General features: G+C 36.3%; 1 pseudogene; it reads left to right on the forward strand.

Moving 5' to 3' along the window:
- Nucleotides 1-4268: 4268 nt before the first annotated feature.
- LOC107846601 overlaps nt 4269-23095 on the forward strand; it is a 28276-nt pseudogene continuing 9449 nt past the window's right edge.

The following is a 23095-nucleotide window of genomic DNA, read 5'->3' on the forward strand; positions in this document are numbered from 1 at the left end:
TTCGTTCTTTTATACCTTTGGTGTAAAAGGAGAATCCTCTTGTAGTTGGGCTAATTTGACTGTCACAGTGGTTAAGCAATAAACCCAACTATGCATGCTCTTGACAATGTCTTGGCGAATTATTCCCCATATATTTGTCTTTCTATCAAGTTTGCTATTATCAAAAGGCATCCAGAGGATATTCTGTACATTGATGATTTAATTTTGACTAGTAACCCCCTATGCTGTTCTTTTGCTTAAACTAGGTGACTGTTTTTGTAGTGCTATACACGGATAAATTTTATCCATGGTCACTTAACTTTGTATATATTATCCAAAAGTCACTTTTCTTTCATTCAATTCATCCATTGTCACTTAACTTTGTATCTATTACGCAAAAGTCACTTTTATTTCATTCATTTCATCCATGGTCATTTAACTTTACTTCGACCATCACAAAAGTCATTATGATCGAATTTTACAATAATTCCATCAGAAAAATGATGTGTCAACCTTAATTAATTCTTAATTTTTAGTTTAAGTAAATATATAATATATTACTCATATCTTGACCCTTTTTATATATGTACAACCCAATTTTTCTTATGGGTTATTTAATGAAAGAATACCAATTTCTTAATAGATTAGATTACCTAATGAAGACTATTTTCATAAAAAAAATTTGGTTGATATTTTTATGAAATAAAATTATACTTATATATTAATCCTCTAAGTTGAGACATATGCTGGTAAATTATTTTTTAGCACTAATTATTATGGCATGTAGTTTATAAAATTATTTTTCTCTCTTTAAAATTGTGACATGTAGTTGATAAAATTATTTTTTTTCATACATTCTTTTTCTTGCCACTTGAGTCTTTGCATTCGGTATATCATAATAACATGATAAACTACTCTATTAATTGAGTTTGTCTTTGTATTTTTAATTGTTTGACTAATCGATTAATTCTCTTAAAAGTTTTTATTATAATATTAAATTTATGATAAATTACATATTTTTTAATTAATTTAATTGATAAATGCAAAAATTAGATATCCTGTGATTTCTTTATTTATTAAAGTACGTATATTTTATAACTTTTACTAACAAAACTGTACGTTAATATAACATTATTTGTATAAATTTTGACAATACTTATTCAATGACACAATTAAAAAGATTTTATTCTAAAACTATCTTTAACATGTTGATTTATCTTCAAAGAATTAAAATAATTTTTTTTAAAAAAATAATATCATACATTTATTTCTATTTTATGTGTTTTGAAGAATTTATCTTGTTTATCACTCTTTTTCAATGTACCTTTTTGGCAGATGAATGCAATATTATGAAATGTTTCATAAAAATATCAATCAATTTTTTTTATGTAAATAGTCTTCATTTGGTAATCTAATCTATTAAAAAATTGGTATTCTTTCATTAAATAATTCATAAGGAAAATTAGGTTGTGCACATATAAAAAAGGTCAAGGTATGAGTAATATATAATATATTCACTTAAACTAAAATTAAAAACTAATTAAGGTTGTCACATCATTTTTTCGATGAAACGATTGTAAAATCCGATCATAGTGACTTTTGTGATGGTCGGAGTAAAGTTAAATGACTATAAATGAAAGAAAAGTGATATAAAGTTAAGTGACCATAAATGAAATGAATGAAAGAAAAGTGACTTGTGTAATAGATACAAAGTAAAGTGAACATGGATGAAATTTACCGTGTTCTACACTATTTTTACTAGTTATGTGTGAAATTTTTTTCAGATGGATCTTAACTTGTTTTCTACAATTGAATTTCAAGAAGTAGAAACCGATACTGAATACTAATCTGTACTTGCTGACTGCATGGATTGAAACGATGAAGCCTTGACATTTCTGTTTTTTGATACATTGCCGATCTTTCTTCCTTACCAAAGTTGAACAATGATATGTTTTACGTTCTATATGGTATCTGTTGTACTTAGTGTTAAGACTTGTAGCTCTATCTTGTTACCAATTTACATTCCTTTGCTATAAACCAGAATCCCGATAACAGTTGCATTAAGAACTTCGTTTGGTGTAAACCTTCTTTTTTTTGTGTGTATAATTAGATTTTTGAATGTCTGTAGAATTTGAAGAGAACCTAATACTGTTGAGTATCTGAATGAAACAGGTCCATATGGAAAAATAGATTTCGTGGATTCATATAATTGATTCCAACTTGTGCACAAAGAATGGAGGAAACCTTGTGGATTCTTCCCTCGCTTTTCAGGGTGAAAGAGTATTATTAGATCTTCCAGTAATCTAGCATTTGGCCTAACTTACAGAAAATATAATTAGATTCATTCATATGTTCAGTAACTGTGAAGAAGCTAATGAAGACCACCGAGAATTACGATGCTTCGTTCAAGTTGCTTGTGTTATTTCGCCGATATCATACCCATGCATTGTGAACTGTATTAGTGCTGAAGCCATACATTTGGTGAATTATTCTTGATATACTGATATTTGGAAATTTAAAGAGTATGTTTGGATTCACATTAGATCCATAGTTTGAAACAAGGTTTTTTCGTCTAATCCGAGATATCAAGTGTTTCCAGATTGAGGATTGATATAACCAAAGAAAGATATAAATATTGATCTTCTCTTATAGGATATCATAAAGAGAATATCTATCAGGTGTTTCCCTTTCTCTATAAATTCCTATTTTTGTTTCTTCCGTTTTCTATTCCCCTTCTACTTCATTAATTTCCCCCCTTTCTCTATAAGTTTTTATTTTCTGTTGACTTTTTTCAAATTTATGATTTGTTAAGTCCTTAGTTTTGATGATTGAAAAACATTCCTTTGGGACCTGATTCCGGAGAATCTTGTGATGACAAAACTACAACTACTTAGGGACCTGGTTGATTGCATTCACGCCACTTTCAGTGGTAAGCGGTATAGCTGGACAATAGTACAAATCTGTAGAAAAGTTGGTGGGAAGCCTGCTGCACTTTTTGTCTCAACCAATGAGATTCATCCTATGTTTTCTTGTCTCATATATATGCTCATCTTTAACAACAAGAAAACCTAAGCTTCTATATTGTCACAACAAAAATCTCTTGAAGCTCTTGGAATCAAAGCCTCACTCGCAACAAGGGACCTGCTTGCTCATATTTTGTGTTTCATGTTCTTGTTATAATTGAGTCTTTGTTTTGTGGTTGCAAACGTTGCCTACTGCTATTGTCCATTATTAGTAGGTGTTTTGTTCTAGTTCTTATTGTCAAGCGTGTCATCAGGAGTTAGGTGATATAGAAGTTAGGGTTAACTTGTTGATTCAGTTAGAGGTAGTTGGGTCATTGTGCAGTAGAGTTATTGCACTATTCTCATTGTAATAGAGTTATTACAAGGTGAAGAAGGATTAGGAGTTTTAATCCTTCAAGTCATGGAATCTGTATTCAAGATTGTTTGAATATTACTGGAGCTTTGGAAATCCTTGAGGCAGGTAGTGGTTTTTCTCCCTTGAGCAAGGAGTTTCCACGTAAAATTGTTGTGTTCCTTGTTTATTTATTTTACATGTTTTATTATTAAGTTTCTTGTTGCATACGTCTGTTTGGGACCTGGTCCCAATGTAGGAGAGCAACTTGTCTGTTTCTTCATGGTTTAAACTTGTGTTTCAGTTACATTATACTTTGTTCCATGATTTTTGCATTATTGCATATTTTTTCTCTCCAGTTTCTTTAGGTGGGGGTTAAGTATGACAATCCTATGAAAGTTTGGTGTCTGGTTGTTTTGAGTTATACGCAAGAATCGATCCATACTTGAATTTTCTGTTACATGACGTTCATTTGTTGTTACGAGCAAGGTAAAGCAGGTTTGATTTTAGGATAGTTTATGAGGTTTGATAATGCAAATAGTTTTATGTTAACACTTTCTAAGTGAACTATCCAAAGTTGGTGACTTATGTGTGTGAAGCTATGTTCCCAACAATAGTGTTTTAACTACCATACATTATTCCAGACTGACTAATCTGTGAGAATTAGGCATTTGTGGTTCTTTCTTCCTCTGTTTGGTAAACTTCTCATTCTAGTGACTTGTATGACTCTTACGAACTTTGCTTTTAAAATAATCTTCTTCTTCTCCTCTGTTTGTACATGCACGTTCCTGACTGTTTGATTTCAAATCGAATGTTCCTTCTCATTCCATGCTACTACTTTAATTAATCAGCTTTGCCACCTAGATCATATTGACGGAATAAGTAGTGACATAACATCTCTTGCCCAAACGTCAAACAGAAACAGTCCTTTCATAATGTCCGTTCTTGCTAGAAAAGTCATCATGGAGATCCTCTTAAAGGTGTCCCCGAAGTCTCCCTTGAAATTCATGAGCATTTCGAAACCATGGCTTCGACTAATCTCTAGCCGTAAGTTAGTAAAGATCCATGTGAAATTGACAGCTAATAACAAGGAATGCAGCAACCATAAGGTTCTTTTTCAAGAATCCACAGGCAATTTCTAGGTAAGCCGTCTCCCTCCCTTGTTTCACAAGGAAAAAAGAACTGAGCTATTTGACATGGATCCTTCCATGGAAAACCCTGAAGAGTTGTACTGCGTTGCTCCTCAACTCTAGAACCTGTTTCCACCAGATGAAATCACAATACATAGAGAAAGTAAATAGCAGACACAACAATTTTACATGGAAACTCCTTGCTGGAGGGAGAAAAACCACGACATGCCTCCAGGATTTCTAAGTTCCACTATATCCAAGCAACTTATTGAATACAGAATCCAAACTCCAGGATTAAATGCTTAATTCTTAGTCTCCTAGTAATAACTCTATTACAAAGAAAAATACAACTCTACTGCACCCACACACCAGCTAACTCTAACTAGAAACCCAAGCTAACTCTAACTTGAAAATCACTTAACTCTAGATGATTACAAAAAGAAGAGGTTTACACCACACCACCTACTAACAATCATAAGCAACACTAGGGAAACATTTAAGAACATATTACAAAGACTTAAATACAACAAGAAAATAAAACACAACTTGATGAGGTATCAGTTCCATGTTGCAAAAGGAGTCTTTGATTCACAGCTTCAGAGAGATATTTTGTTGTGAGTATGTGAAAGTGTTTTCTTGTTGGAGAAGATAATCAATATATGTGTGTGACACAAGAAAACCTAGGAGGTATCTCATTGGTTGAAACAAAAAGGTGGTAGTAGCTTTTTCACCTACTTTTGTACTTTGCGCCTGCTTTAATAGTTAACAGTGATAGCGACAAGTGACCCCAACCTGGTTGTTGTTCTACAGAACACAGAGAAGAAGAAAACGTTTGAGGATAAAAAAATATTCTTCTTGTTTATTCATTCACATCTGAGAATATAAATAGACAAAAGACTCTTATTCTATTTCTAACTAGGAAACTAATCAAATCCTATTCTAACTTCAACTAGGATACTAATAAATCCTATTCTATATCAACTTAAATAACTGAATTTCAGAAATAAAATTACTAAACTAAAAAAAAAAAATAACAGCATATAACTCAATACTTCAACACTCCTCCTTGAGATGTTTGCTGGTAACTCCAAGTTGTTCACGAAGAGTTTCAAATCTGATTTTCGAAAGAGCTTTGGTAAATATATCAGCAAGCTTCCATCCCTCTTTGGTGGTAGAGTTTAGTTTCTTACCATCATATTCTTTCAGCTGTCCCACAACGTATTCATCAATGGCATCAACCGTATAGAGCACTTCATATCTGCTGCCATATGAGGGTAAACGGTGAAGTGACCTCGCTCTTGATGTTTCACTTTGAAGTTTTTGTACCATCAAAGGTGTCAACGTAGTAAACCACTGACTGGATTCAACACACCTAGTATAGATCAATTCCATTATTTTACCACATAATACATCAACCATTTGAGTTATTGGCAGCTCATTTACCTTCGCAACCCAATCATAGAAAGGCTACCCAAAATTGGATGTCAAGTGGTCATACCTTTGTCACTACCTGAACCAGGGCCTGGCCGTGATGAGCATTTCGAACCATGGAGGCCCAAAATACCCCTATCTATCTGGTAATCATGCACCTAATTCATGTGATCAAAGTAATGCGGAAGAAACACAATAATTTGGAAACATGGTCATAAATATGAAAAGAAACAATAATGGGGAAATAAAGTTTCCCCCAACATCAATCAACCTCTAAACAACTATCTGCGAAAATCTCTAACAAATGACTGAGTCAAGTAACCGTATATAAACTGGGATAAGCCCCCCAGTAGATCCCAAAACTGAATATAAGATAAAAGGACTGCAGGACATAAGACCTTTCGAAACATAGAAGGCTCACCACTTGTCTCTGCAACTCTGTCTGAATGATCTACTGATTCTCTTGACCCCTACACTGGGCCTCTGAACCTGAGAGGTTGGAGAGGGGAGGGGGTCAGCACAAAAGTACTGGCATGCAGAGATATCAAAACAAAATATAATATTTTTATAATATATAGTTGAGAGCCATTATAAAGAAATTTCTTATCAATCATTTGAAAACACATGGGTGCAATGCAATAGTTTTCTCAACAATCAATGAAATGCAACTGAGCTAGGTGGAATACCCTACATAATTTACACCAACTGTCTAACCTCGGTTGCCACCAAGATTAGAGTATAAGTGAGGGAGAGACACTCAAGACCACAAAGCATGGTGTCTCGACCCACTGGTAGTTCCCAAGATCACTTAGCCCGGGCTTTTACCTATAGTCCCAATTTGGGAATGACATGAAGTCAAGTACACAAGATCACTTAGCCTGGTACCAATATTTCGTGTCGACAAACACGTTTTCCAGTGATGAGACCTTGCTCTCAAACGCCTTCTTCGGGCATCCACCTTTCTCATGTAAAATCAATGCATTCAAATTTCATCTGATTCAATCACATATCATGTTCTGTAGGGTATCGTCATACCCGACTTGCAAGTCATCAATATCACATCCACATATGCATAATTATGTAAAAACCAAGGTGTTTCATCATTTACAAGTGGTGAACAATAATTATTTCAAATTCATGCTCTCTTTTGTTGGTCACAATGTGATATGGGGTATCAAGACATTATCATGGGAATTTGAAAGCAATTTATCATTCATATTTATCAAACTTCCATGGAAAATCTCAAATCACATATGCATGGTTTCAACCATTGAAGTATATAGGTAAATAATTGCCATGACATAAAGAAAAATGACTTATAAATCGTATTGAAAGCAAATTATTAGCATTTGATTGAAAAACCCCATTTAAAAGCATGCATGTTCATAAAAACTACACCCATGAGATTTTAGGATAACCCCACGTACCTCTATTTCCAAGGATAATAGATGTTTCTTGAAGCTTGCGAATTGGTGATTCCAAATATGTAATTATCTTTGAAAACCTATTGTCGAATCTTGAACTATTTAGGTTTTTATTTTGAAACCCTAAGGAGAATCTTTGAGCACTTTTGATTAATGAAGATGTATTTTGGGTTCCTTGGAACTGAATTTCGTGTTTAAGGGCTAAGTAAGGGTGGAAAAGGACCACTTTATCCCCAAAACGGAGTGTTTAAGTCACTAGAATTCTTTACATAGGCGTCGCCCATCCCATTGCCTATGTTCACATAGGCGCCACCTAGGCTATCGCCTATGTTTACATAGGCGTTGCCTAGGCTATCGCCTATGTTTACATTGGCGCCGCCTAGGCTATTGCCTATGCTTTCCAGTGGCTATGGGCGATTGGTTAGGAGGCGCATATCACTTTGAAAGGCCATAACTTCTTGGTCGGGTGTCGGATTTTAGCCAAATTGGTATCATTGGAAAGCTAAATCGAATACCTATCATTTGACACATAGTAGGCTTCCTAATTCGACATATACAGAGAGTTATGGTCAATGGAAGCTGACACACTTTACAACGTCCACTAAAACTTAGTCATTCGAAATAGTTTCAACTCATCCATAAGTTGAAGGACCTCTATGGTCTAAATTCAAGATTGAATGGATTCACATGCTACACAAATAATTAACATGCCGTATTGGCATAAGATTTTATGGCTTCAGGATTAATAACGCATCGAAATCATGGTCTATATTGTAGCCCAAAATGCGGGGTGTTACATTATCCCCCCTTAGGATCATTCGTCCCCGAATGATGATGCGGGACACAGACAGACATGATTTCAAGTATAATAAAGGACTAGGAAAGATAAGATAGGAATAGTACCTTCTATCTCCTCCTTCATCGAAGCAAACAAATTGGGATATCTAATTCTCATGTCATTTTCTGACTCCTAAGTTGCTTATTCGACTTTCTAATTCCTCCACAGTACCTTTACAGAGGCTATCTCTTTGCTCCTCAGCTTTCAAACTTGGTGATCTAAAATTTCAACGGGCTCTTCTTCGTAAGACAAGGAGTCTGTCACTTTGATACCCTCTACTGCCAATACCATAGAATGATCTCCAATGCATTTCGTCAACATAGATACATGGAATACCGGATGAACAGAACCCAAACTTGTAGGCAATTCTAGCTCATATGCAACTGTACCAATCTTTTTCAGAATCTGATATGGAAAACATAGCGAGGGCTCAATTTACCCCTTTTTCCAAATCGCATAAATCCCTTCATAGGAGAAACCTTGAGAAACACCCAATCACTAACTTCAAACTTTAGTTCTCTTCTCCGAACATCGGTATAGGACTTTTGATGATTCTGAGCAGTCTTAAGTCATTCTATAATGATCTTCACTTTCTCCATCGCCTAATGAACAAGATCAGGCTCATACAACTGAGTCTCACCCACTTTATACCATCCTATCAGATACCTACATCTTCTCCCATACAAAGCCTCAAAAGGAGACATCTTGATGCTGGCATGGTAACTATTATTGTAAGCAAATTCAACCAGTGGCAGGTGATCTACCCAACTACCTTTGAAATTAATGATGCACGCCCTCAACATATCTTCAAGGGTCTGAATGGTACGCTCATCTTGCCCATCCGTCTGAGGGTGGAAAGCTGTGCTCAAATTCACTTGTGCACCTAAACCCTTCTGAAAAAATCTCCAGAACTGAGATGAAAATTGCGTACCTCTATCGGATATAATGGACACTGGTGCCCCATGCAATGAACTATCTCCTCAATGTAAATCTTAGCATAAACCTCTCCCAAATAATTAGTCCTCACAGGCAAAAAGTGGGCTGACTTTGTCAACCGATCTACAATCACCCATACAGAATCATACTGGTTTCGGGATCTCGGAAGTCCTGTAATGAAGTCCATGTTTGTCATCTCTCACTTCCATAAAGGCAGGGCTATCTCTTGGGAAGTACCACCTGGCCTTATGTGTTCTACCTTCTCTTGTTGATAGTTCAAACACTTGGACACAAAATCAGCTACATCACATTTCATGTTATTCCACCAATACAAGGTTTTCAGATCATGGTACATCTTAGTAGAGCCTGGGTGAATGACATACCTCGAAGTATGCGCCTCATTAAGGATTCTTTCCCATAGCCCATCAACATTCGAAACACACAACCTACCCTGAAATCTCAGAATACCATCACCACCAATTTCAAATGACATAACCTTTTGTTGACCCATATCTTTCTTGATTTGCATCAAGATGGGGTCTTCAACATGCTTCTCTTTAACTTCAGCACAAAGGGATGACTTAGCTAACTCATGAACAATCACCCCTCCATCTTTGGAATCTAAGAGTCACACTCCCAGATTTGCAAGGCGGTGAATATTCTTCACCATCTCTTTCTTTCTTTCTTCTACATGAGAAAGGCTGCCCATAGACAACCTGCTGAGGGCGTCGGCTACAATATTTGCCTTGCCCGGATGGTAATGCAGACTTATATCATAGTCTTTCAAAAGCTCCATCCAACGCCTCTGCCTGAGCTTCAATTCTTTCTATGAAAAAACATACTGCAAACTCTTATGGTCAGTATAAATATCAACATGCACTCCATAGAGATAGTGCCTCCAGATTCTAAGTGCAACACCACGGCTGCTAACTCCAAGTCATGGGTGGGGTAATTGCACTCATGCACCTTTAACTGCCTAGATGCATAACCTGTTACCTTACCACGCTGCATCAATACACAACCAAGTCCCACACGGGATGCATCATAATAAACCATAAAATTATCTACACCCTCGAGAAGGGTCAAAACAGGAGCAGTAGTCAGCCTGTCATTCAACTTCTCAAAACTCTTTTCACACAAGTCAGAATACACAAACTTCATCTTTTTTTTGAGTCAGTTTAGTAGGCGAAGCAGCTATGGAATAAAAACTCTCTACGAACCTTCTGTAATACCCCGCCAAACCTAAGAAGCTCCAAATATCGATTGGAGTTGTGGGTCTGGGCCATTTTCCCACTGCTTCAACTTTCTAGGGATCCACTCTTATCCCATCACTGGACGCAATATTCCCCAGGAACGGAATAACGTCTAACAAGAATTCACATTTAGAAAATTTGGCATACAGCTGATGATCCTTAAGGGTCTGACGAATAATTCGGAGGTGATTGGTGTGATCCTCTTTACTCTTAGAATAGATCAGAATATCATCAATAAATACAATGACGAACAAGTCAAGAAACTGACAGAACACTCTATTCATAAGATCCATGAAGGTTGCAGGGGCATTAGTCAACTCGAAGGACATGACTAGAAATTCGTAGTGACCATATCGGGTTCGGAAGGCTGTCTTGGGTATGTCTGACTCCCTAACTTTCAACTGATGATAACCCGAATGAAGGTCTATTTTTGAAAAACACTTGGCACCCTAAAGCTGGTCAAAAAGGTCATCAATCCTAAGAAAAGGATATTTATTTTTAATCGTGACCTTATTCAACTGACGGTAGTCTATGCACATCCGAAGGGACCCATCCTTCTTTCGCACGAAGAGCACGGGTGCACCCCATGGGGAAATACTAGAAGGAATAAAACCTTTGTCTAAGAGGTCTGTAAGCTGTTCTTTTAACTCCTTTAGTTCGGCGGGAGCCATTCTATATGGCGGAATAGAAATAGGACAAGTGTCTGGCAACACATCAATGCCAAAATCTATCTCCCTATCAGGGGGTATCCCTGGGAGATCTTCGGGAAAGACTTTTGGGAATTCATTCACTACAGGGACTAACTGTAGAGGAAGGTTTTCAAATTTTAAATCTTTTACTCGGATTAGATGATACATAAAACCTTTGGAGATAAGCTTTTGAGCTCTAAGATAAGAGATAAAGTGACCTCTAGGTTCCACAGAACTCCCTGCCTATACAATTGGTGTCTCATTCGGGAAATAAAAAGTGACCTTTCGGGTTCTGCAATCAAGGGTGGCATAACACGAATGGAGCTAGTCCATCCCAAGGATGGCATTAAAATCTATAATATCCAGTTCTATAAGGTCTGCCACAGTTTCCCTACTATAAATAGACACGACACAATTTCTATACACTCTTCTAGCAACAACAGAGTCACCTACAAGAGTAGAAATAGAGAAGGGTTCTACAATAACTTCGGGCTCAAACCCGAAACCAACAGCCACATAAGGGGTCACATAAGATAAAGTAGACCCAGGATCAAGCAATACATAAACATCACAAGAAAAGATTCGTAACATACCGGTGACAACATCTGGTGAAGCTTCCACCTCCTGGCGGTTAGTCAAAGAATATAACCAGTTGCGACCATACCCAGCAGCTGAAAGGGCACCCTTAGGAAGAGGAGCTATGGAGACGACTTGGGACTTAGCCCTCCCCCCCCTGCATTTCCTCCAGCAAAAGAACAATCTCTCTGAAGGTGACCCGCTTTGCCACAAGTATAGCAGTTTCTCCTCTCAAACCAGCACTTTCCTAGATGATTCCTTCTGCAAACCTCGTACCATAGATTAGTACGATGCTGCTGGGCCACACTACCCTGAGACTGTGTACCTAGAGCTTTGGATCTATGAGAAGTCATCTCACTGAGCATTTTGATCGATGATACGACGTGGAGGCATAACTGTGTTTCTGAAACACAAGTGATCATTGATTAAGGGATAGTTCAGACTCTAAAGCAAGAACTAAATCACAAAGAAGGGAAACATTTCCAAAACGCCTAGTAGCCCCCTACTTATAAGTGTGGCACACTACATACCTATAAACAGGACTCTACCCGACACGATTTCACAGATACCCTGGGACCATGAACCGTGCTTTGATACCAAGTTTATCACAACCCAAATCAGGGCCTAACCGTGACGAGCATTTCAAACTATGAAGGCCCGAAATACCCCTATCTATCTGGTAATCATGCACCTAATTCATATAATCAAAGTAATGCGGAAGAAACACAATAATTCGGAAACATGGTCATAAATATGAAAAGAAACAATAATGGGGAAATAAAGTTTCCCCCAACATCAATCAACCTCTAAACAACTATCTGCGAAAATCTCTAACAAAAGACTGAGTCAAGTAACCGTATATAAACTGGGACAAGCCCCCAGTAGATCCCAAAACTGAATATAAGATAAAAGGACTGCAGGACATAAGACCTTTCGAAACATAGAAGGCTCACCACTTGTCTCTGCAACTCTGTCTGAATGATCTACTGATTCTCTTGACCCCTACACTGGGCCTCTGAACCTGAGAGGTTGGAGAGGGGAGGGGGTCAGCACAAAAGTACTGGCATGCAGAGATATCAAAACAAAATATAATATTTTTATAATATATAGTTGAGAGCCATTATAAAGCAATTTCTTATCAATCATTTGAAAACACATGGGTGTGATGCAATAGTTTTCTCAACAATCAATGAAATGCAACTGAGCTAGGTGGAATACCCTACATAATTTACACCAACTGTCTAACCTCGGTTGCCACCAAGATTAGAGTATAAGTGAGGGAGAGACACTCAAGACCACAAAGCATGGTGTCTTGACCCACTGGTAGTGCCCAAGATCACTTAGCCCGGGCTCTTACCTATAGTCCCAATTTGGGAATGACATGAAGTCAAGTACACAAGATCACTTAGCCTGGTACCAATATTCCGTGTCGACAAACACGTTTTCCAGTGATGAGACCTTGCTCTCAAACGCCTTCTTCGGGCATTCACCTTTCTCATGTAAAATCAATGCATTCAAATTTCATCTGATTCAATCACATATCATGTTCTGTAGGGTATCGTCATACCCGACTTGCAAGTCATCAATATCACATCCACATATGCATAATTATGTAAAAACCAAGGTGCTTCATCATTTACAAGTGGTGAAGAATAATTATTTCAAATTCATGCTCTCTTTTATTGATCACAATAGGATATGGGGTATCAAGACATTATCATAGGAATTTAAAAGCAATTTATCATTCATATTTATCAAACTTCCATGGAAAATCTCAAATCACATATGCATGGTTTCAACCATTGAAGTATATAGGTAAACAATTCCCATGACATAAAGAAAAATGACTTAGAAATCATATAGAAAGCAAGTTATTAGCATTTGATTGAAAACCCCATTTAAAAGCATGCATGTTCATAAAAACTACACCCATAAGATTTTAGGATAACCCCACGTACCTCTATTTCCAAGGATAATAGATGTTTCTTGAAGCTTGCGGATTGGTGATTACAAATATGTAATTATTTTTGAAAACCTACGGTCGAATCTTAAACTATTTAGGTTTTTATTTTGAAACCCTAAGGAGAATCTTTGAGCACTTTTGATGAATGAAGATGTATTTTGGGGTCCTTGGAACTGAATTTCGTATTTTAGGGCTAAGTAAGGGTGGAAAAGGATCACTTTGTCCCCAAAACGGAGTGTTTAAGTCACTAGAATTCTTTACATAGGCGTCGTCCATCCCATTGCCTATGTTTACATAGGTGCCGCCTAGCTATCGCTTATGTTTACATAGGCGCTGTCTAGGCTATTGCCTATGCTTTCCAGTGGCCATGGGTGATTGGTTAGGCAACATATATCACTTTGAAAGGCCATAACTTCTTGGTCGGGTGTCGTATTTTAGCCAAATTGGTATTGTTGGAAAGCTAACTCGAATACCTATCATTGGACACATAGTAGGCTTCCTAATTTGACATATACAAAGAGTTATGGTCGATGGAAGCTGACATACTTTACAGCATCCACTAAAACTTAGTCGATCGAAATAGTTTCAACTCGTCCATAAGTTGAAGGACCTCTATGGTCTAAATTCAAGGAATGGATTCACATTTTACACAAATAATTAACATGCCGTATTGGCATAGGATTTTATGGCTTCGGAATTAACAACACATCGAAATCATGGTCTATATTGTAGCCTAAAATGCAGGGCATTACAACTTTGCCTTACAAAAAAAGGCATTTGCAATGTTTGGGCTCACTTCAAGTGACCCAATTGTAAACTTCAGGTGAGATAGCTTTAATATTCTCAACACAGTGGTCAAAAGACTTATGTTTTGGGGCACAAGCAGCAGTATATAAATATTTGATCATAAGGCATCTCACTTCATGCGAAAATTGCCCTTTTAAATCATTATTAAGTTTCTCTACAAGGTGATGCAGACAAAAACCGTGGTAACACTCTTCACCAAAGACATTTTGTAAAGACTCTCTTATCCCTCTTTGGAAATCAGAAATAAAATTTATTGGACAAGATCCGGAGACAACAGATTTTAGTTCTGAAAGAAACCAATGCCAGTTGTCATTGGTATCTTCATCTTCAGAAGTCTCTTCCTTTCCATGAGAATTTGACCCTTTAGACACCAGAGTACTGCTTGAAGCAGGGACCTGCAGAAAGCCACTACTTGCATGTTTAGGATTTATGGGAGTTGATGTCTGAGCACCTGCTAGATGACTTGAACAGCTAACTTGGGATGGCACGTTTGAACTGGAAGCAAGTTCATTTTACCAAGGAACTATTACCTCAACACCAGCAGGCAAATAAGTATTATCAGATTGTGCCTGCATACTCAAGTAATCACATTCATCATTATCATCTTTTTCGTAAAACATATAGTCATCATCATCATAGTTTGAAACATCATCTTAATCATCCATCCCATTATCTCTGTCATTCTGATCTTCATGAAATATGAGGTCTGAATTAGAACTATTGTTATTTCCAGATTCTGGAGATCCGGATGTGGTCCCAGCTACAGTATGTGGATTATTCTTAGTTATAGCCTTCTTATTGTTCTGAAGCTTTTGAGGATTTTCTTAAGAAGTGATTTGTTTGATTTCAACATCTATTGTAGCGCAGCAATTTTAAATTTTTTCAGAATAAAAAATAAAATTGTCATCGTTGTGCTTGGTGGTCACAATAACCTGCTCACATTGACTACTTCGATAAACTTGAACAGAATTTGAGTTCCAATTCAAAGGAAAACTTCTTTTTATCATTTCAACTGTAATCACTTCTTGGCCACTAGAATCAGAAACAATAAATTTTTTGTCTTTGAACAGTAACATATAATCTCATTCTAGCATTTGACCAATACTCGATAGATTTTGGTCAAGATCAGGTACCAATAAAACATCTTGAATAAATTTAGTACCTTTGGGAGTTTTAATTGCCACAGTTCCTTTACTAATAATTTCCAACGTGGTTTTATCCGCCAACTTAACACTACCTTTGGCAGATTCCAACTTCGTAAAATATTATCATTTGCTGGTCATGTATTGAGTGCAACCACTGTCCAGAAACCATGTATTTTCATCATTCAATCTTGTTACTGTCATCGCCATAAACACAAACTCCTCGTGTTCTTCAACTTTTGAAACGTTGGCTTTTTGAGTTTGTTGGTTGTTCTCCTTCTTTACTCTGCAAAACCTTTCAATATGCCAAGCTTATTGTAATATCTACACTGGAGAGGTGGTTTCTTCCCCTTAAAATAACAATCATCCTCTTTATAATTGATTTTTCTACAATACTTGCATGGAGGAAAGTTTTCTCTCTTCCTGACTCCATTGCGAGAATCGCCTTGATTATTTTTACTAGAATTAGTATAAGTTTCTAGTATTTTACCTTCCTCTAGCATCTGTATCTTCCCTTTGAACTTCGCTTGAAGAACAGTTCCAGTAGCTTCTTCTAGCCTCAAGGATCTTCTTTGTTCTTAAGCTTAAACAGAATGTACAAGTTCTGAAAGTGACAGTTTTGTAAGATCCTTCAAATCTTCGAGTGAGGAGATCTTTGCTTCAAATCTTTCCAGCAAACTCACAAGAACCTTTTCCATGATTTTTGAATCTTTAAGCTCTTCTCCCATAAGTCTGATTTGGTTTACAACCTTCATCAACTTGTTGGAGAATTCTTCAATAGTTTCTGAATTCTTCATTTTGAGAATTTCAAACTCTCTTCTCAGATTTATCATTTTTATTTGTTTGATCTTGTCACTTTCATGAAAATCTTCTTTCAACTTGTCCAAAGCCTCCTTTGCAGTCTCACTCCCCATAACTCTAGTGAAAATTACTTTCGAAAGTGTTGATTGTATGCAAGAGAGAGATTTAAAGTTTTTTGAAACCTCTTCTCTGTGATTCTTAATTTGCTCCATAGTTGGACTATTTGGCAAAGGATTTACCTCTCTTCCTACCTCTACCACTTGCCATAGATCATATGCTCGCAAGTATGTTCTTATCTTGATAGCCCAAATTGGATAATTCTCAACAGAAAAAATTAGGGGTGAAGGAATTGAAAAATTGTTGAAAGCCATAACAATATTGACTTTTACGTAAGGTTATTTTTTGTGGTCTTCTCTCTCACAGATCCCTCAAGAAATTGGCTCTTGATACCAATTGTTGTTCTACAGAACACAGAGAAGAAGGAAACGTTTGAGGATAAAAAATATTCTTCTTGTTTATTCATTCACATCTGAGAATATAAATAGACAAAAGACTCTTATTCTATTTCTAACTAGGAAACTAATCAAATCCTATTCTAACTTCAACTAGGATACTAATAAATCCTATTCTACATCAACTTAAATAACTAAATTTCAGAAATAAAATTACTAAACTAAAAAAGAAAATAACAACAAATAACTCAATACTTCAACACTGGTCCTTAAGTAGTAGCATCTTTGTCATCGCAAAACTCCAGGAAACACGTCCTAACATGCTATTTGTCAATTATCAAAACTAAGGACTTAACAAACCCCACTGTTTATACTTGGATTGTCAATTCTATCAATGGATTGATTTGTTTATACAGTAAGATAAAGGAACTAGTGAAGTGCAAGAAACTGCCTATTATAGTCCTATATTATAGTCTTATTCCCTTTCGACCACATGATAATAGTAAAGTGACTGATGTATTTGATGTCTTCATTGAATGTAATTTTCTTTAGTCTTTACTATTAAAAATGTAGTAGTAATTTTTAATGTTACACCCTTGAAGTTTTGATGATTTGCAAACTATTACACAAGGGACCTAATAGACGTCATATTATGTATCTATTGGACCCAATCTCATATAAAGTTGTCTCTTGACAAAGGTTGGTGGCACGGCAGTAAAGGAGCTAAACCTCGACCAATAACAAGATGCCTAGGTTTTTTTGTCTCGTGTAAGAGGCTCATCTACTCACAACAAAATCTAGTTTTTGCAAACATCAAAATTGAGCTTCACCCATTTTTTGCTTGTGAGGACTAATTTTTTGGGTGAGGATTATGTGAATTTATATATTCAGGAGATAGTTCAATTGCATGAGGCCCCAGTTTTTACCATAACCGACCTAGGTACACAGTTTTCTTCTCAGTTTTGGCAATTTTTTCCAAAAGAATTGGGGACTTAGGTAAACCTTAGCACCGCTTGCCACCCTCAAATAAATGGACAAGCATATCATACTATTCATACCCTAGAAATATGCTAAAGGGCTATGTGGTTAAATTTATAGGTAGTTGGGTGAATTACTTAACGCTTATTTAGTCTGCCTACAACAATAGTTATCATTCTAGTATTCAAATGCCCCCTTTTAAGACCCTTTATGGTAGATGGTGTAGGTCTCCGATTGTATGGTATGAGGTAGGTGAGACATAGTTTTTTGGGCCTGATCTTATGCATCAAGCAATGGATAAAGTCAAGGTTATTCGTGAAAGACTTACGACCGCTTAAAGTCTCCAAAAGTATTATGTGGATGTGAGACAGAGAGAGCTAGAATTTGGGGTTGGCTTTTGGGTATTCTAAAAGTCTCTTCTATAAAAGGAGTTATGAAGTTTGGGAAAAAGGGGAAGCTCATTCCTCGCAATAGTGGTCCATATCAGATTCTAAAAAGAGTTGGGAATGTTTCTTACAAATTAGACTTACCAGTGATCTTAGCATTAGTTCATCCTGTATTTCATATATCCATGGTCAAGAAATGTGTGGGTTACCCTTCCTTGGTGGTACCTTTAGAAGATATTAAGGAAAAGAAGTTCCTATCAAAATTCTAGACGTACAAGTTCGAAGGTTGAGGACCAAGGATATAGCTTTGATAAATGTGCTATAGAGGAACCAAAGGATGGAGGAAGCTACTTAGGAATCGAATGAGGACATGAAAGCTAGATATCCCTTCTTATTTCGATCTCCGGGTGAGGTTGCTTGAGGTATGAATCCTACATTTTCTCTAAATCTATTTGATTTTATTCATTATGTTCTTCTATGTTCTTCACTATGTCGTGCTTAAAGTGTCCTAAGTTCTCATTTAGGGACGAATGACCCCAAGAGAGGGATAATGTAAAACCCCAAAAACTTTAGAACCTTCATGCACTCAGTGTTATATAAATTCAAGTACATGTTGAAATAAACTTCATGTATTTGTATTCTTGGAAGTTATTTATACATGTATTAAGGCCTCGAGTAACTCCAAACTCTTGTCCAATTCAAAATCTCCCTTAACTATTGATTTCTTATGAAGTGTCTTGCTATAGACAACTTTAAATAAGCATAACTCCTATATTATAAAGTTTTTTTGAGATCAAGACTCACTAAATGATAGATAATTGAATTATCTTTGCAACACATTCAGTTTCTCCTTAATCTGATGTCGGAGTAAAAAAGTTATGGTCATTTTACTGAAGCCCTGTCAAGCTGTCTGCCTACTTACGGGCCGTAAGTACTACTTACTGGTGGATTTATAAGTAGGTTATGAGAGATGAAAAAAGGGTCTGATACCTACGATCCTACGTACATACTGTAAGTACTACTTTGGGGGCCGTAAGTGGGTCCGTAAGTAGGTTTTGAGAGCTGAAAAAGGGATCTCATACCTCGACCCTACTTACGGGCAGTAAGGACTAATTACGTGGGTCGTAAGTGAGGTAATGGGGACTTGTTTCTGAGAATTTTTTTTGAGTAAGCTTAGGGATATTTTGATCATTTTTCTTATGAGTTCTGACCTTTATATGCTTAAAATCTTTTTTGAACACTGAATTACGATCCTTCTCCAAAAGAAAACATCAACAACTCTTTCTTCTCCCCCAAAATATTCTTAGAGGCAAGAACACCTAGGGTTCCAGATTCAAGGCTCAGATTCAAACTCTATTCAACAAAAAGGCATATTGAACACTCTTTTACTTTAAATATTATTATATGATGTTAATTTACTTAGTATTTATGTGTTATTTGTATGGTTGACTCAAACTAGGGTTGAGAAAATTGTTGCAAAATACTTTATATCGTTCTCTCTTCTTGTTTTATGGATTTCATAAGCATTATTAATGTATTTTGAGTTGTAATATGTTCTATAAAAATGGTGAACTTATTCACATGGATTCACAACCTTTAAGGATTTTGCAAGATGAAAATATAGCCCTCAACTCACTTTAAAAAAAAATAGTTTTTTTTAATGAAAATTATGATTTCTTACACCATCTTTTAAATAAGGTATGAGATGAAATAAAAGGCTAACGACTTTTAAAAGCACTTGGGAATAATGTTTATGAACTTTAAAGACAAATTTGGGAGTCTAAAACATTAAATGAAAATAGTTTGGCATGTTATGAATGACTTGCAAGTCTTGATATGGAAATATCAATATGGTAATGCCATAATAAAAGACTCCATGGATAATAATATGTGTAAAAGTATTTTAATTGGTCCTTAAAGAAAATTATGTAGCTTCACCGTGAAGGCTTACATTCTCATGACCAACGCCCGAAACTTATGTTTTACCGACATAGGGATGTTGTACCTTAATCGGACAATTAATGATGTTCTTAACATAAGTATAATATGGTGCCTCTAGTCTATTGGTGATTTTAGCCTAATCTCAATACGTGTGACAAACATGGACTGAGACCCCGCTGGTTAGGGAGTACCATACCCATATAGCCTGTGGGTTACTGGATGATGGTGAAAGCCTACATAGTTTAAGAGTAAGTTTTAAATGGTTATCTCTTTATGTCCCATGTCCCCAATCCCCTACTTTATTATTATTATTATGGATGCTTAACTGAGTATGACTTGCCCTATAAATGTTTATTTCCCTTTCTCTGGATTGCATGCCAGTACTTTCCGTACTGACCATCTCCTGATGCTACATTGTTTCATGATGTAGGTTTGGAGGCACTTTCTCATGATTCTGTGCAGTACTAGGGACTTCGTATTGTCTCTTGGATAGCTGTTGAGAAGTAGTGAGCCCTCCATCATCTGGAAGGCAGTGTTACTTTTCATTTATACTTTTGTTTCATTATTTTATGTTCTTTTTGGTATATCGGGTCCATGTCCCAACTTAGGAATTATTCTTATAGTAAGAAGTTTTGTAGACAGGTGTTGGGCAATTGTTTGAATTTGGTTTTAAGACATAGATGTTTCTTTATTTTAAATGTTGAACCTTTATTTATGGTCTTGTTTCCGCAACTTTAAATATGAATATGCTTTTTATATAATGCTACGGGATCATCTCAAGCGTTTATTAGTTTGGATGTTCATCATGGCCAGGGCCCAATTCGGCTCATGACAATATCCTTTCCTCCCATAGATAACCATGGCTTGGGCACCTTCCTGTTGGCCTTGGATTATAGTCCTTGAAAGTTTGATGCTGATTTGGCTTGTATCAGGAAGTGTAAGAAATTGTCTATATTGGAGCAAAATTGAGGAAGGGTTTCTCTTACTATCTCAAATATGGTTTTGGATATAATGAGTCACATCACAATTACAGAGTAGGAGTTATTCAGTGTATTTAAGATAATGGCGATTCATATGATGTGTAGTCAACATTTACAGTTTGAGGACCGATTCTTAGAGAACAGTTGATAAGCTTCAGGGCAACTTTTTGGTTACCTCTCCAACTTTATCTCCATTAAGCAAGATTTTTGTGGCCCAAGCACTTATTTTTTGAAGAGAAACTAATTTGGAGTTATTGGCTTAAATAACTCACTCGGAACGTTTTTTAAAAGATTACGTGGTACAATTAGGTCAAATAAACCCTTCTAGAATAAGTATTTAGTTGCTTATGAACCTTTGGTTACTATTTTATTCAATGTTTGTTCAATTACTCTTTTACCTGAGAATTACATACATTTATAGAGCCATTAAAGGTGCTGAAAGTCAAAATAGTAGTGAAAACGAGGGAGAAGGGAGCTTGACTGCAAGACCCACCCGTCGAGCAGGGATAAAAGTCGGCCTTAGTTATCCGATGGTACCAAAAGGGTCGTCATTATCAATTAGTCTATTATTTTGGTTCTATATTGTTACGACCCAAATTAGGGACTGACCGTGATGGACCTCCCGAACCATAAAGGCCCAGACGTCCGACTCTATCTGGTAATCATGAACAACATTCATATAATGAAAGAAAATGTGAAAATATAATCTAATACGGAAACATGGTCATACTCTGGATTTAGTTTAGCAATAAGGAATGAAATCTGAAATCAACTAAACAAAATCTAGAACAGTCTACGAAATCTCTACTACATAATCAAATGACAACTGTCTGAAACTGGGACAAGGACCCCAGTGGTCCTAAACCAAAATAAATAACATAATCTAAAAGACACAGGCCTTCTGGAATTAAGAAGGCTCACCAACTACACACTTCACTATTGTCTGAAAACTCTACTAGTTAGCAGGACCTCTGAACTGAGCTTTAGACCCTGGGATGTAAGGGGGTCAATACAAATGTACTGGCACGCATAGCAAACCCAAAATAATAATTTATATTTAACATATATGAGAGCAATTTAAAACAGTTCATAAACATATCATATGGTAAGAAATCACATGGGCATTTTTGAAAGACTCTGTAAAATCATCTGAACTCTGAGGCATTCTTTGTTTTACTTCTGTGCTAGGTGGTATACTCTACAACTCTAAGATTCCACGGGCTATATGGAAGCTGTCATTAACTCGGCAGCCAATCCCCCAACCCAAGTGTGCCGCAAGGGTCGGAGTCTTTGAATCTACTATGCTACACGGTTGTCGTCAGCATACAATAATAATCTACCCGTATTGGCAAATACGATTTTACGCTAAGAGTTACTGGAAGTCAATCTCTCTTCGGGTAACCACCTAACCCTCTTTAAGCCCATTTTTAACTCTTTTAAAATCATGCATCTTCTGAAAACATACTCTGAAATCTCTTATCTGTTATGGCATACATACTTATGGTATCATATTACCATTGACTTGCAAGTCACACCTCTGAGCCATTAATAACATGTTATAATCTCTATTTTCAAAACATAAGTTTGGGACCACCATATCAATAAATCAATTCAAAAAAACTAACCAAAATAAATAACATAATCTGAAAGACACAGGCCTTTTGGAATTAAGAAGGCTCACCAACTACACACTTCACTGTTATCTGAAAACTCTACTGGTTAGCAGGACCTCTGAACTGAGCTTTAGACCCTGGGAGGTAGGGGGTCAATACAAATGTACTAATACGTATAGCAAACCCAAAATAATAATTTATATTCAACATATACAAGAGCAATTTAAAACAGTTCATAAAACATATCATATGGTAATAAATCACATAGGCATTTTTGAAAGACTCTGTAAAATCATCTGAACTCTGAGACATTCTTTATTTTACTTCTGCGCTAGGTGGTATACCTTACAACTCTAAAATTCCACGGGCTATATGGAAGCTGCCATTAACTCGACAGCCAAGCCCCCAACCCAAGTGTACCG

The sequence above is a fragment of the Capsicum annuum genome, chromosome 11 (genome assembly GCF_002878395.1).
Source record: "Capsicum annuum cultivar UCD-10X-F1 chromosome 11, UCD10Xv1.1, whole genome shotgun sequence".
NCBI lineage: Eukaryota > Viridiplantae > Streptophyta > Magnoliopsida > Solanales > Solanaceae > Capsicum > Capsicum annuum.